Genomic DNA, 17,198 nt, shown 5'->3' with positions numbered 1-17,198 from the left:
TTTTGGGGTCATATACAAGTTTTAATATGGTTTAAGCTACAATCGCATCACACATTTCATGATTTTAATTATTGGGCTCATTGAATATATCTGTTGGCATATGATCAATGGTAGTAATAATGTTCACATGCGCTTTGTTTTCCATTGATTCATCTTTATACCCCGTTGTTATATTGTATTCCAATACTTTTTTTATTCTACTCCGGAAGAAATTACAGAAATTACTCCGTATATGAAATGGGTTGTCCCCTCCGCAATCCCTCGCTCTTTACGCTAAATCTTTTAATTGTTTTAAAAAGTAGGATTTCGGCAAAGAGTCAAACTTTAGCGTAAAGAGCGAGGAATTGCGGAGGGGACAACCCATTTCATATACGGAGTAATTTCTGTTCGTTTTAAGTTTTAATGTCGCTCCTTACTTTTAGCTAAAAAAAATCAGTTATTTTTTTATTTAATTTTTACAAAGGTAACAGTTCTGGCACGTAGACAAGATATGGTTTATGATATTGGTGCAGTAGTAGGCCTTTCTTTTTCTCTTTGATTTCATTTGAATGTCAACCTACGAACGGTGCTGACAGGATCTATCAACAGATAACATGTTACCACAAGCACTAGTAAGAAGCTGTCTCTTGTCATCAACTATTATTTTCATGTTTGCATTTTCTTTGAATAGTATCATCTCTGGATGTCTCATTCCCCCATATCCACCACCAGCAATTTAGAATTGTTTTGGTAGCCCAAAGAAATCTAATCGTTGACTTTCATAACAACGCACGTATACATTTCCAATAGTGTTATCACTAGTACTTGTTTCATGGTTCAGATATTTGTTTTTGTCAGCATTCAACGCAACGATAACTTTACCATGTGCACATATTTTCTTGGACTTTTTCATCTTCACTTTTAAAATAAATATGATGAAAGTGTTTATCCTTCCAATGTACAATTAATATTGATCAAAACATAGAATAAACCATCTACTCTCAATTTTCAAACCATTTTCACTATTTCGCCTAAGAAACTAAAAGTTATTTTTCCGACTCTTACATTCGTCTCTAAAATGTAAGTAAATAAAGTTATTACCCTTCCCTGTAGGAACAAAATTCTTTGGTTAGATACCTTCTTAAATGGAAATTATTTTGTTAGATCTCCCTCACCCTCCTCTTGAACAAAAATCCAATAGAAGGCCATGCCATTGAAACTTTCGTGGAAATTCTTCCGTATTTTTTTCTTATGACACCTGAGGGTTATTTTACAATATATTAGATAACAATTAATTAAACTAACATTGAAATGCTCCTTTGGTTAAGGTAGGAAGTAAGGATAGTAGTCGTTTTGGTTTAAAATCAGGAGATAAGCAGGGTTTTGCCCTATTCCTATTCAGGATCTCACTGATGGACTTTGTCCAAAGGAACACAACCAGGGCTATGGGAGAATGTTGAATCAGATGGGAAGGCAAGACACTCTTAACTCTGGATTTTACAGATAGTTAGAGTGTCTTATATCGTATTCCATTTTGATTAAAATTAGACAAAAAGGAACCGAGTGCACGCGTCCCATACATTGCATAAAATGTAACACAGATTGTTTCTTTTGTGTTTCAGATTTTTTTTTTGTACTAGCCCGATATTCCACTATTATAGTGGATAGTATCTAAAAATTTTATTTTTTTTAATTTTATATAATTTTTAATTGGTCATCTAAAATGATAAAAATTTTCCAGAAGCCAAAAGCCTTGTACCCAAGATTGCACAAATCTGAGCTTAGATTGCATCTATTTAACTGTTCAGTTAAAATATCAATGGTGTGAACAAAAGCTATATTTTTCCAAGAACTTGAGTAATTTTTAACCCCCGTCTATGGAAACAGGCTCTAGTGTACCTGATTGCTACTAAGTACTAATATATATAAGCTATCCTTCTACTCCCCACCTCTCCCCTAAAAAGAAGTCAAACGGATTCGTAAGATGCGACAGCCGAGCATCTGAATATTTTTTTTTTAGGTTTTCAACCAATTGCAGTCCGAGACTAGTTAGGTCAGAGGTTAAATCTAGTCCCAGGAGAAAGATAATCAGCACCATCTAGAATTTTGGGTTAAATCCTGAAATTATTGCTTCTTTATTTGACCATATTCACCTTTAGGGCACCATTTGGGCTGATTTTTATTTGTCCGTTTTTTACCATGCTTATTTGAACTACCTTTTTGAGGTTTTGTTTTCCTGAGTCATTTGCAGAAAACAGGGGATAAATACCACAACCCCTCTCCATTCTTAGGGGAAAGGAAAATCGTAAAAGTTTGCAAACGGTTGCCTGAAAATACATATCATACTTCCATTTGTGTAGCCAGGAGAGGGAAAATTTCTACGGTTAGGAAACTCCTAACCAGTCTGAAAAATCCTCAAAAAGCGTTTATTTATCGTATTTTACCGGAGTGTTCAGTTTTATTTACACACATTTTTTAACACTAAAACTGTTTTGTTGATTATTTTTGGCTCTAATAGGACTAGAAATTTATCTAGATATTAAATAGCAAAGTACTTTCCTTGGGATAAGCAAGGTAAGGAAAGTAGTGTAATCGTAAAAAATTCCTTTCCATATTGCCAGAAAAAAATATAACAGGGCAAACATTCGATAGAAAACGGTGAATGTCACAGAAGTTAGAGACAGATTTCTTCCTGATAATCGGCTATTTGTCTGGAATTTTATGCAGTTTTCATTTACATTCGTATAAGTCTTTCGAGTCAGAAAAACCTTATCAAAAATTTATGATGATTAATCTAGTTACTGACAGCTTTTGAAAGTTTTTTGGGCGTTTAATAACTGTGTATATAGAAAACATTTGCAAGTTTTGTCGAAAGACTTCACCCTCTTCGCAGAAGAATCAATAAATTTTGGTAAAAAAAAAATTCATTTTTTGTATTTTTGACCTTTGTTAACAAGCAAAGCTTTTTTGAAATCTTGGTTACTTTTTTTGAAATCTTGGCTCCATTTTGCATATTATCTGTAGTATTCCTCAGGTTTTCGGTGGCAATTTCTGCATTCTCGGCTACAAGTCTCAGGCTTGTTTGTGCTGTAATGGGTTTTTAGTAGCAGCAGTAGTAACAGTTGCACTGATGTTTTTTTTCTTTGATGTTAGAAGGCTATTAAAACACATTAAAGAGAAACTTAAGGGCTTGTTTAAAAGTTATTCTTTATGTCTACATAAGTTTTATGTAGACACAATTTAGAAAAGTAAATTGTTGTATTGCAATAAAAACGATGCTTATATATATATATATATATATATATATATATATATATATATATATATATATATATATATATATATATATATATGTATATATATATATATATATATATATATATATATATATATATATATATATATATATATATTAATCTTGGTACAAGTTACAAGTTAAGTCAGTAAAATTCATATACATCACTTACTCGTCATGTTTACTCATTAATTCACAAAAAGAAAAAAATTTCGGTTGGCATAAAAATAAACTGCAATAAAAAATGGACCATGGTACTCAATCAATTAGCTCTGATCTTCTAATATTTTCAGCATTTTATTTAATTAATTAACATTTTCATTATTACTAATAAAATGTTAACAAATTACACTATCCTTAAAACTACACACTATCTGAAAAACCAGGTTGAACTATAAACACTAGATTATAGACACTAATTTATTTATTAACAAATATCAGTAAATAGTAAATAGGCTGTTTTTGGTAAAATCACTGCTAGCGAAAGTTGTATTTAGATCATATACTTAGACTAATTATAATTCATGTGGTAAGCAATACCACCGGAATTGCAGGTCTTGCCTAACTCTTATATCTATTATTAAATAAAAATAAATAGTTTTTTTTAACTGAAAGTAAGGAGCGACATTGAAGCTTAAAACGAACAGAAATTACCCCGTATATGAAAGGGGCTGTTCCCTCCTCAACGCCCCGTTCTTTATGCTAAAGTTTGACTCTTACTCTCAACTCTACTTTTTAAAAAAGTAAAAAACGTTAGCGTAAAGAGCGGGGCACTGAGGAGGGAACAGCCCCTTTCATATACGGAGTAATTTCTGTTTGTTTTAAGTTTCAATGTCGCTCCTTACTGTCAGTAAAAAAAACTAGTTTTTTTATTTAGTTTCTGAACGTTTTTGAATTAATGAATGTTTTGAATTTGGCTCTCCGCACATGAATAATTGAAACGAAATTTGCATATTAATTTATTTCGTGGCTAAATGGCTTTCTCATAGTTTTTATCGGACTATTTTGAAAAAAAGGAGTGGGGGAGAGGCCTAGTTACCCTCCAATTTTCTGGTTACTTAAGAAGGCAACTAGAGCTTTTAATTTTTTACGAATGTTTTTATTTGTAAAAATATACGTAACTTACGAATTAACTTACGTAACGAGCCTCTATATTCGTATATTTTCACCATGTGTTTGAGGGGATTCGTCCCCTCGTCAATACCTCGCTCTTCACACTAAAGCTTAAATTCTTCCCAATTCCTTAAGAATGACCCCTGAATCACAAAGGCCGTAGAATAAATAGTTGAAATTACTAAAAATACTTTAGCGTAAAGAACGAGATATTAGGAGGAGATGAACCCCTCATAAGCTTACTAATTTCTGTTCGTTTTAAGTTTTAATGCTGCTCCTTACTTTCCGTTGATAAAACTTCTCATATTTATTTTTTCATTTTTTTAAAAAATACCAGAAAATCCTGAGCCCCCTTCATGGAAATTTTCTTCCCCCATGAAGAATTTGTCCATTGAAAGCTACCGCCACATAACCCTCTCCCCTCAACCTCTCCCTCGACCAAAAAATCCCCCTGAAAACGGTCTATACACTTCCCAATAACCATTAGTATATCTAAACACTGGTCAAAGTTTGTAACTTGCAGCCCCTCCCAAGGGGACTGTGGGGGAGTAAGTCGTCCAGAAAGACATAGTTATTAGGTTTTCCGACTATCCTGAATAAAATGACTATCTCATAATTTTGATCCGGTGACTTTGGGGAAAAATTAGCGTGGGAGGGGGCCTAGATGCTTTCCAATTTTTTGGTCACTTAAAAAGGGCACTAGAACATTTAATTTCCATCAGAGTGAGCCCTCTCACGGCATTCTAGGACCACTGGCTCGATATGATGACCCCTGGAAAAAAAAAAAAAATCAGCACGCATCCATGATCTGACTTTGACAAAAAATGCAAAATTCCACATTTTTGTAGATAGGAGCTTGAAACTTCTATTGTAGGGTTCTCTGACACGTTGAATCTGATGGTGTGATTTTCATTAAGATTATATTACTTTTAAGTGGTGTTTGCCTCTATTTTTTAAAATAAGCTAAATTTTCCCAGGCTAGTAACTTTTGATGGGTAAAACTAAACTTGATGAAACTTGTATATTGGAAATCAACATTAATACGATTATTTCGATGTAACTATTGGTATCAAAATTCCCGTATTTTAGAGTTTTGGTAACTACTGAGCCAGGTCGCTCCTTACTATTGTTCGTTGCCACAAACTATTTGATAAGTATGAAGCCCCTACTGTAAGATTAGATTGGGAACAAACCACCAAAAGACACAATTGGGAAAATTTGTCTGAAATTCTGTCGAGTGTGCTTTTGCCCCCTTCCCTCCGCAGATGTTAGGCTACTTTTGGACACCCAAATGACTCAAATGGCCCAAATGTCTTTCTCTCCGAGATTTTAAAACGTATCTTTTATTAGGTATTTATTTTTATTGAAAATGCCTGTTTAGGTGTTTTATTGAAAAAAAAAGAAAAAAACAGCGAAATTGATCCCCATTGATTTTAAAAAATACCCCCTCCCTAGATTTCTGTGAATTAATGAGATATAAGGCACACATGGTGCGACAACAAATGATCCGTCAGAAGTTTACTTTCGACTTGTTTTAATTTTATGTTTTGTTATGGCTGTGATAAAAAATATATATATATTTTTCAGGAACTGACGGGGAAAATTATAAACATAAGAGGAACTTCTTTTCTCCGTTTCGTAATCCCCATATTTCAAAAGAGTCTCTAATTTTCATTTCTTGTCCCTTTGGAGCTATTAACTACCAGAGATGAGAAAAAAGAAAACTAGACCTCCAGAACTCGCTCTGCAACATGATTAAAAACAGCTTAAGTTTCACATGTTTAGTACAAATTTTGACAAACCGTATTTCAGCAGTAAAATTTGTTCAATTTTGTCGACCAACTGAGGAGTAAAATTAAACGTTGTTCCACTTATTAATAAACATCTTGAAATATTTTTACTCTAATTTTATGATCGTGGATAGGGAAGGAAGGGATAGGGTAATTTCTAAACCAGCCGAATTTCAAATTCTCGTTCTGTATAAATGTATCTAAAATAAACATTTTATCTGGTTTCCTTTCGGAAATTTTAGACACCGTATCTTTGGATATGAAGACACTGCAATGCAATTGAAAGCGTACTTTGGTTGACGAACAGCGACCCTCCCCCAGTTTTTCCACAGGGAATTTCTACTGATACCCTGCTTAAGGATTCACCTGTGTATATCTGTATTCATAGTTACTAACCGCTGAGTCGAGAGAAGCCATAGGTTGAGCTCTCAAAACTTAGTTTCGTTTGTTATTTCAGCTATAAAAAAAAAGCTTCCTTTGTCGCTAATTCAATATAATGCACTAGACTTTCAAAGTGCCCTGACTTAGTTACATTTTATCTTTGTGCTTTTTAATTTTCCGACACTCAAGTCGGTATAAAACAAGAAGGAGCATATAATGCCCGAGATTTGAGCCCGTTCTCCCCTTATATCTTGGGGTTCTTTCATTACCCAAATCATTTTCTATGTGTTTAATACAATTAGCCTGTGTTTTTCACCCCTTTGACTCCAAAAACTTTATCTCCAACTATAAAAGAGATATTTATCTAAAGATATTTTTAACCAAAATGCGTTCAAAGAATGTGGGAAGAGGGGAAGGGTGTTCCTTCCGGTCCCTCTGATCTAGTGGATTTTCCAGGGAGTATGAATGTATTTTCACGGGTTTTTCAAGAATTTGAGAAAAAAAAGCTTTTAACCATGTAGACCTTCCAAGGGGAATAAATTGCGCCGGTTTGCTCTAAAACTACTTTGTGTCCCAATATTTTAGCATTATTTATACTACTTCCGTGAGATTTTTCAGAAAATGCTAATATGACAAGACACAGATAATTATGCAGACGGTTTGATTAGCCTTTGACGCAAAGCCGCCCATGCCCCACCTTATCTGGTCACTATCTACGAGCACAAACTACCGGAAAAACACTTACTAGTTATCCAGTTTCTCTTAAGTAAATAATTTCTATAATTGTGCGGTAAAATCTTTGTACACTCATAATCAGTGCACACAATCTTTAAAGATTACTGAAGGGGGTATAGTGTTAATCCAAATTGTTAATGCCTAAGTTTCACTGCAACTTGATACCCTCCAAATCGATCAGAAGTTAGTTAAAATTCTTTGACCAATTTGCAAGATTTTAATCGGAATCGAAAAGGCCAAACTTCCGATGTACTTTTAAACTACTTTGATGAACCCTGTCAAAAAATGATACTAATGATCCCCATTTTAGAGAAATGGGGGTTATGAGCAGGTGTGGCAAGTCAAATAAATTTTCGGCTGCTGTTAAACCCATTGTGAGACCAATTTATTTTCAGCCTAGTATTGGGATGACACATGTAAGAATAAACTATAATTGACTTTAGAAGGGCCTTTCAGAGCTGACAAAATTCTTTTATTTCTTCTACAAATTTGTTGAATAAGGAACTTTACTATGATTTGTTAACCCCACTTGGATTTGAATGGATGGCCAAGCAATTAATCCCGTTTTTATCATATTTCCCGATTTGCAGATAAGCCGTTCATGCCTTGTGTGATTAATGTTCAACTGCTGAAATTAAGAAGATGTGTTTAAATTTTACGCTTAAATGAAATTTCCCATGCATTCTAGAAAAATAAGTGACTATGTGATTTATATTTTAATTAAGTAAGGCACCCTTTGAGTCATATTTCAATGTTGAAAAGTATATAATAAGTAAATTACTTCAATATACTTTAGGTTTCAGTCTCATTATGTTCTAAACCTAAAATTTGGAAAAATCTTGAAATCTTCAGGCTAGTTTAATAAGTTTGTAAGATTTTTAAAAATCAGGTTTTTTATAAGTGATTTTACTAAAAGTTTTGTCCAGGCAGACCAAAAGATGACAAAGAAGGGAAGGGATGGACACTGTGTAATATTAAAATTAAAATTTATTTTTAGTTATTAAAATTTAGTTATTATATTTTAGTTATTAAAATAACTTATTTAGTTATTTTAGTCATTTTCCTTTTTTACAGAGGATACTAAAGAATGAGGTTAAAAACTTAAAGCAATCAGAAATTAACTTAGGTTGCTGTTAAGTTAAAAATGAACCGATACTGAAGACCTACAAATAGAAGCAATCCTCCTAATATACAGCAGTAAATATTTCCATTGCCTATAGATTAAAAAAAAAACTTCAATTCGACAATGCCTGCATGGTTAAAAGCCTGCCTATTTATCAATAAAGCGCTAGTGACGCCACAGGCGTTAAGGGTAGGTTTTAGTAAGTCATCGATAGGTCTTTACGAAACTGCATATTTATCTAAAATCTTTGCTTGGATAACAAACACTCGGGAAAATTAAAACGAGTGAAATAAGTACATACACAATTTGAAATTCTCACTTCCAGAGGCAACGCTCTGCCGTTGTCTAAGAGCTATAATGCTCCAGTATATTGTTTTGTTTTTTTTTTTTTTGCCAGAGCCATTTCATGTGGAAGAATTAGCCGTACAAACTTTGAGGGGACTCATTGAATTAGAAACTGAAAGATCTAGTACCTATTTTAAGGTTCAAAGTGACTGGAAGTAAACCAACTCACCTTCCATGCCTTTTTAGCTGTCCTCCCCCTCTTAAAGGCATTCAATCAAGGTTTAAGATAGATATTACCTTCAAGTTAATCTAAATCTCAAATAACAACGTCTTCGGGGATGGTGTAGCCCCCCTCCCCAGTCCCTGGGGCTAGAGTTGTAAGTTATAGGGTATTTTCATAGACGAACTCACCTCTCATAGAACAACTTATTTTTTTCCATGGCCATGCTTTACTAGTAGTAATTTTAATTACTTCTCTTGTCGGCTTTCTTTAGCTCCGTTGTCTTCTAATAAATTTCTCCATCGTTATCTACTTGATGGTCAGGCAATCGAGACGGTTAGAACCGTTATTCCTGCTACTATTTTAGTAGCTATCGCCCTTCCTTCTATTCAGCTTCTTTATTTAATTGATGAGAGTCATAATCCTGCTCTGACTATTAAAGTAACAGGACATCAGTGATACTGATCTTATGACTACTCTGATTTTGATGATATTTAATTTGATTAATACATGATCCCTTCAAATGAACTTTCTACTGGTATGTATCGTTTACTTGATGTGGACAATCGTATACCAGCGCCCTATAATCAAGCTATCCGTCTGATGATTACTTCAGATGATGATCTATTCATGGGCCGTGCCATCTCTAGGTATTAAGATGGATGCCGTCCCAGGTCGACTTAACCAATCCAGACTTCTAGTAAATATACCTGGAGTATTTTATGGGCAGTGTTCTGAAATTTGTGGATCTGGACATAGTTTTTTACCTATTGTGATTCAAGCTGTTGGAGAAAGTGACTTTCTAAAGTGACTTGAGTTGCAAATTTCATAGGGTGGCTGAAGGTCAAGGGGTAGCCTCTTAAGCTCTCATATGGTAATTACCCCTTATGGTATAGAAACTTAGTTTATTAATAAATATAAAGCTGTCAACTTTAAGAAGCCAGTGGCAGTCTCTTATTCCTCAAATAATACCGCTTCCTTGAGTTATAATCTACCTTGTCTCTATAGTTTGTCTTTATAACTATAGTTTTTTGTATGTTTGATCATAAGTTTCCAAAAGGCAGTACTACTACTAACTCACTGCAGTACCAAGACGCCTGAGGCCAACACAGCTACGCACCCTCCTCCTCCAACCTAATCTATTCAAGGCCTCTCTCTTTACACCCTCCCAGGAAGTTCCCATTTCCTTTAAATCTTTTTTATAACATCCTCCCAACCCAGACGAGGACGACCTATTTCCGTGTAGCCCTAAACGGTTCGCCAACAAGGACAATTTTCGGCAATCTGTCATCCTTCATCCGCAGAACGTGGCGTAGCCCTCTCAACCTTTCTTTTCTTGTTGCCCTACAAAGTGGGATTGAATTACATTTTTCGTACAGCCTACCGTTTAAAATACGGTCAGTCAGCCGGGTACCCAGAACAATCCGAAGACAATTTCTCTGGAAAACATTGAGTAAATTTTCGTCCGCTTTTCGGGGCGCCCATGCTTCATAGCCATATTTGACCAGTGTCATCACTTTAGCTTCCAATATTCTAATCTTGGTTTGCAGACTTATCTTCCTTTTCTTCCAAGCTTTTTTTAACTGTGAAAAAACACCCTGAGCCATAGCTATTCAACTTTTGACATCTTCCCTGCTCCCATGATCTTTACTAATAATACTACCGAGGCAAGTGAAGCTAACCACCTGATCAATCTTTTCGTTACCCAACGTCACCTTTTCATCTTCACTTATTCCTAGCCTTAGCGACTTAGTCTTCTTAACATAGATTTTCAAGCCTATTCTAGCACCCTGAACTCGCAAAACCTCTAAAAATTCATTCATTTTGCTCAATTTTTGCTCAAACTTTCATCTAATATCCTTAAATCATTAGCATAATCTAAGTACAGGAGCTTTTTTCTCCCCATTCGATTCCGTGGTCTCCAATTGCCTTTCCTGTGCTCCTTAAGACAAAGTCCATCAAAATGATCAATATAAAGGGGGATAAAAAACTGCCCTGCTTAACTCCTGATTTAATACAAAACCATTTGCTAACCTCATTTCCTACCTTAACCGCAGCAGTTTTATCAAACAGTTCGTGGTAACGAACTGTAGTAAGGAGCGATCCGGCTCAATAGTAACCAAAACTCTAAAAAATTGAATTTTGATATCAATAGCTACATCAAAAGAATCGCATGTTAATGCTGATTTTAAATATATAAGTTTCATCAAGTTTAGTATTACTTATCAAAAGTTACGAGCCTGAGAAAATTTGCCGTATTTAGGATAATAGGGGGAAACACCCCCTAAAAGTCGTAGGATCTTAACAAAAATGACACCATCAGATTCAGCGCATCAGAGAACCCTACTGCAGAAGTTTCAAGCTCCTATCTACAAAAATGTGGAATTTCATATTTTTTGCCAGAAGACAAATCACGGGTGCGTGTTTATTTTTATTTTTTTTTTTTTTTCCAGGGGTCATCGTATCGACCAAGTGGTCCTAGAATGTCGCAAGAGGGCTCATTCTAACGGAAATGAAAAGTTCTAGTGCCCTTTTTAAGTGACCAAAAAAATTGGAGGGCATCTAGGCCCCCTCCCACGCTCATTTTTTTCCAAAAGTCAACAGATCAAAATTTTGAGATAGCCATTTTGCTTAACATAGTCGAAAATCATAATAACTATGTTTTTGGGGATGAAGTACTCCCCCACAGTCCCTGGGGGAGGGGTTGCAAGTTACAAACTTCAACCAGTGTTTACATATAATAATAGTTATTGGGAAGTGTACAGACGTTTTCAGGGGGATTTGTTTTTGGTTTTGGGGGTAGGGTTGATGGAGGGGGCTATGTGAGAGGATCTTTCCTTAGAGAAATATGTCATGGGGGAAAAAATTCAATGAAAAGGGCGCAGGACGAATCTGGTCACGTTAGAAAAAAACGTCAAATTCAGAGCTTAATATACAATGCTGGGTGTTCGGAGACTCTCTATTATGGAGTATAATTTGAAAATAACACAACTATACGAGCGATAAAACATATATACCACAACCATAACTCAACTAACGAAAGAACTGCTAAGAGATAACACAACTATAAAGCGAAAACAGGTGAAAACTAACGGGAAAATAAACGAACTACGAGGTGGAAGGGGCCCAGAGAAAAAATATAATCCTTTTTCAACTTTGAGCCTAACTTCCGCAAAGGAGTAATAATGTCAGAAGCCCCGAAATACCGAATTATTTTCTTTTCAAACAGTTCGTGGTAAGGAACTGTAGTAAGGGGCGACCCGGCTCAATAGTAAACGGAACTCTAAAACACAGAATTTTGATGCTAAAAGATACATCAAAAGAATCGAATTTTCACGCTGATTCTAAATTTTTAAGTTTCAATTGATTTAGTCTTTGTCATCAAAAGTTACGAGCCTGAGAAAATTTGCCCTATTTTGGAAATAAGGGGAAAACGTCCCCTAAAAGTCATAGAATCTTAACGAAAATCACACTATCGTATTCGGCATATCAGAGAACTCTATAGAAAAATTTCAAGCTCCTATCTAAAAAAATGTGGAATTTCATATTTTTTGCCAGAAGACAAATAACGGGTGCGTGTTTATTTGTTTGTTTGTTGTTTTTTTTCTTTTCCCCAGGGGTCATCGTATCGACCAAGTGGTCCTAGAATGTCGCAAGAGGGCTCATTCTAACGGAAATGAAAAGTTCTAGTGCCCTTTTTAAGTGACCAAAAAAATTGGAGGGCAAATAGGCCCCCTCCCACGCTAATTTTTTTCCAAAAGTCAACAGATTAAAATTTTGAGATAGCCATTTTACTCAGCATAGTCGAAAACAATAATAACTATGTCTTTGGGAATGACTTACTCCCACACAATCCCTGGGGGAGGGCTGCAAGTTACAAACTTTGACCAGTGTTTACATATAGTAATGGTTATTGGGAAGTGTACAGACGTTTTCAGGGGGATTTTTTGGTTTGGGGGGTGGGGTTGATGGGAGAGGGCTTTGTGGGAGGATCTTTCCTTTGAGGAATATGTCATGGGGGAAGAAAAATTCAATGAAAAGGGCGCAGGATTTTCTAGCATTACTATAAAAAAAAAAACAATGAAAAAATAAACATGAAAAGGTTTTTTCAAATGAAAGTAAGGAATAGCATTGAAATTTAAAACGAACAGAGATTATTACGCATATGAGGGGTTCTAAAAATACTGTAGCATAAAGAGCGAGGTATTTTGGAGGAGATAAATACCTCGCTCTTTATTCTAAAATATTTTTAGTGATTTCAACTATTTATTCTACGGCCTTTTTGATTCAGGGGTCATTCTTAAAGAATTGGGAAAAAACTTACGATTTAGTGTAAAGAGCGAGGTATTAACGAGGGTACAAACCCCCTCGTACACATAATAAAAATATAAGAATATAAAAGTTTGTTACGTAAGTTAATTCTTAAGTTACGTATATTTTTAACTAATAAAAACGTTCGTTAAAAATTAAAAGTTCTAGTAGCCTTTTTAAGTAACTGAAAAATTGGAGGGCAGCTAGGCCTTCTTCCCCACCCCTTATTTCTCAAAATCGTCTGATCAAAACTAAGAGAAAGCCATTTAGCCAAAACAAAATTAATATACTAATTTCATTTCAATAATTTATGTGCGGAGAGCCAAAATCAAACATGCATTAATTCAAAATCGTTCAGAAATTAAATAAAAAAAACTAGTTTTTTTAACTGAAAGTAAGGAGCGACATTAAAACTTAAAACGAACAGAAATTATTCCGTATATGAAATGGGTTGTCCCCTCCGCAGTCCCTCGCTCTTTACGCTAAAGTTTGACTCTTTGCCACAATTCTACTTTTTAAAACAATTAAAAACTTTAGCGTAAAGAGCGAGGGACTGCGGAGGGGACAGAACTCTAACCTCAGAGCCACCATATTTAAGAAACTCATTTATCACACTATCAGCACCTGGAGCCTTATTATTTTTTAATCCTTTTTGTACTGTCGCTAATTCTTCCTCACAAAACAAATCTTCCTTCACATCCAAGGTGTCACAAATTTTTTCATTTTCATCTATATCTTTTCCTGCAACTGTATCTCGGTTTAGCACATTCTCAAAATGTTCCGGCCATCTTTGTTTAATTATTTCCTTATCACTAATTGTGGCCCCATTCCTATCTTTAACTGGGACTAGTCCGGATTGAGTACTCCCTCTCAATTTATTTACATTCCAGTATAATATTTTACTATTATGCCGTCTAGCTGCATCTTCCAGATCCGCAGTAATTTATCCATGGCCTCCACTTCACATCTCCTTAGTTCATATTTTAATGCTTTCTCCACTTTCTTTACATATCTTTTGTTTCCATATGATCTATCACTCAGATAATTCTTGTACAAACCCCTTTTACTCTCTATTGAACATAAAGCTTTTTCACTAGTATTCCTAGTTGTAGTCTTAACACTCTTCCCTAAGACACCATCAGAAACTTCACAAATTGTTTTTCTAAAATTATTCCATCGATCATCCCCATTGTTTAATTTTAAACTCTATAGTTTAGTATTCAACCCCTCCTGGAAGGTTTCCCTCAAAGTTTCATCCTTGGGTTTACCAGCATCATAACTTTCTGGAAGGTAGTTACCCTTCCGAAATTTCAGCTCTAAATTAACCTTAGACACTACTAGATTACATATAATTACATATAACATACTACTAGGTATATGCTACTATATATTACCTACTACTAGATATATTGTTTACATATAAGATTTATTTTGGGAAGGGGGATACATTATTCTGAGTGGGTCTGAAAACGCCAAGGGGATTAAGGTGAGAATTCAGGTAGCGTTGATGGGGGTATTAACTTAAGTCAAAACACCCCATGTGCATTCAGGTTTTCATCTGCAATATCATAGGAACGGCTAAGGGTAGTAAATTGAAACTTTCAGGGCCCCTACTACTACCACTATTGTGCCTAAAACTATGACTAATTGCGATTGTGGCTGTCGTTATTCACAACTGTGACTGCTACTACTTGCTGCTGCTGCTGCTGCTGCAACTACTCGTTATTGTGGCAACTTGCAACATTGACTACGTGTGACTTCAACTAAGACTACTAGCTGTTGCGACTGCTCGTGACTGTGACAGCTTGTGACTGTGATTGCGACTTCTTGCATCTGCGACTACTTGTGACTTTAACTACTTGCGACTATGGCTACTTTTGACTGTGAGTTCTTGCGACTGAGACTACTTGTGACTGGGACTGCTTGCATGCGGAAGGAATAGTCTAGAAACTTGGTAGGGGGCTCATTCAGCGGGAAATTCATAATTCCAGTTCCCTTTCAAAGAGCCTAAAGTGATTGGAGAGCGACCAGCCTCCAACCCGTGCTTGTTTAGCAGCCCTCTCCCCGAAAATATTCGATCAATATTTTGAAATACACATTTTGTTCTTAATAGTCGAAAGGTCAAGTAAATATGCTTCCTTGGATGAAAAGACACCCATTGGGCCCTGAGGCAAGGGCTATAAATTCCGTAAGTCCCCCATTGTTTACGTATACTTTTTTTTTAGGAAATACGAGCATGTTTGATCTTGGGTGCTCAAAAAGCCTTATAGTATTGAGATGAAACCTTAACGAAATGTTGAGGGGGACTAGCACACAAGTGTGTGCGGGTTGTCGAAGAGGTGTATCAGCAATATCTTAGGAACAACTTAGGGTACTAAATTGAAACTCCCAGAACATGTTGAGGGGGAAGTGGAAAAGTGATGGAGGGTAACCAGACGCCTTATCCTTCTTAGATCCCCCCTCAGAGCTGATCAAAATTTTGAGCTGGTAATTTTTTGGAATAGTCAAAGGTCCAATAACCATGCCTCCTGAGATGACATGATCCCTCACAGCCCTCAAGGCAAGTTTTTAAATTATGCAGTTTGCCCGTTCTTTACATATAGGACTTATTATTGGGCAAAGAGAGAATGTTTGACCCTGGATGGGTCCAAAACAGCTAAGAGTATTAATATGTAGCTTCAGAGAATGGTGAGGGGATCTAGAACTAAGCCAACTGAAACTACGCCTATCCAGGTTATCAAAAGGGCTTATTTCAAAAATCTCAGGAACGGCTAAGGATATTAAGTGGAAACTTTCAGGACATGTTGAGGAGGATGTTAAAAAACCATTAGACGGCAACCAACCCTCCTCCCACTACCTTTTTGGCTACCCTCTTCCAAAAACATTCTATTAAATATCTGAGATAGACATTTTTCTTAGAAAAGTCAAAAGGTCCAATAACTATGCCTCCAAAGATGATATGCACTCCCACCCTCCCCCAGAGCCCTGAAGATAAGCGTTGTAAATTATGTAGTTTGCCCATTTGTTTACATATACGAGTTATTATTATGAGAGGGGAGAATATTTAATGCTCTGTGGGTCAGAAATGGCCAAGGATGTTTAGGTAAAACTGCTGGGAATGTTGAACTAATTCAAAAGACATCATATGCAACCATGAACTACTGAGGGTATTAAGTTAAAACTGTCAGGGCATGTTGAGGTAGAAATTGAAAAGAGATTGGAAGTTAACCAGCACAGCACTCCTTGCCTTTGTTACATCCCCTCAACCATGACCAAAATTTTGAAATAGTAATATGTTTTTAGAATAGACAAAACTCCAAAAATTATATTTTCGGATATGATATGACCCCCTACAGCCCTCAAAGCTAATGTTGTAAATATTCAATTTGCCTTTTGTTTACATATAGGACTTGATATTAGGAAAATGGGGAATGTCTGATCCTAATTGAGTCAAAAAAGGCCAAGGGTACTAACGTAAGACTTCAGGGAGTGTTGAGGGGAATTTTAATCTAAACTAAAAGACACTGTGTACATCCAGGTTGTCAGAAGTTCGTATCTGCAATATCTTTGGAACGAAAAGGATTATAACTTTGAATCTTTCAGGACCACTACTGCTACTATTACTGCAGCTACAACTGCAACTACTTGTGGCAGTGACTGCAACTACGACTATATGCTACTGCGACTACTACTGACTGCAGCTACTTGCAACTTCAACTATGACTACTTTCTACTGCGACTATTCCTGACGGCAACTGATTGTGACTACGACTACGTGTGACGGCTGCTGTGAATGCACTTTGATTACAACTTTGTGACTGCGGTTAATTTTGATTATGACTACGAGCTATCGAGACTACTTGTAATTGCTACTATGACTACGTGTGACTATAGTAAATGTTAATTGGTTTTGCGACTGTAACTCCTTTCGACTACGATAGGACTTACTGCAACTGCTCCTGACAG

The 17,198-nt window shown here is 35.7% G+C and overlaps 1 pseudogene; it reads left to right on the top strand.

Annotated features, from left to right (window-relative positions):
* The window catches only part of LOC136032477 (cytochrome c oxidase subunit 2-like), a 52,628-nt pseudogene extending 42,875 nt beyond the window's left edge, over positions 1–9,753 (top strand).
* The last annotated feature ends 7,445 nt before the right edge of the window (positions 9,754–17,198 follow it).

The sequence above is a fragment of the Artemia franciscana genome, chromosome 10 (assembly GCF_032884065.1).
Source record: "Artemia franciscana chromosome 10, ASM3288406v1, whole genome shotgun sequence".
In the NCBI taxonomy this organism is placed as follows: Eukaryota; Metazoa; Arthropoda; class Branchiopoda; order Anostraca; family Artemiidae; genus Artemia; species Artemia franciscana.
Note: the sequence above shows the minus strand (reverse complement) of the source record. Positions and strands in the feature narration are given on the sequence as shown.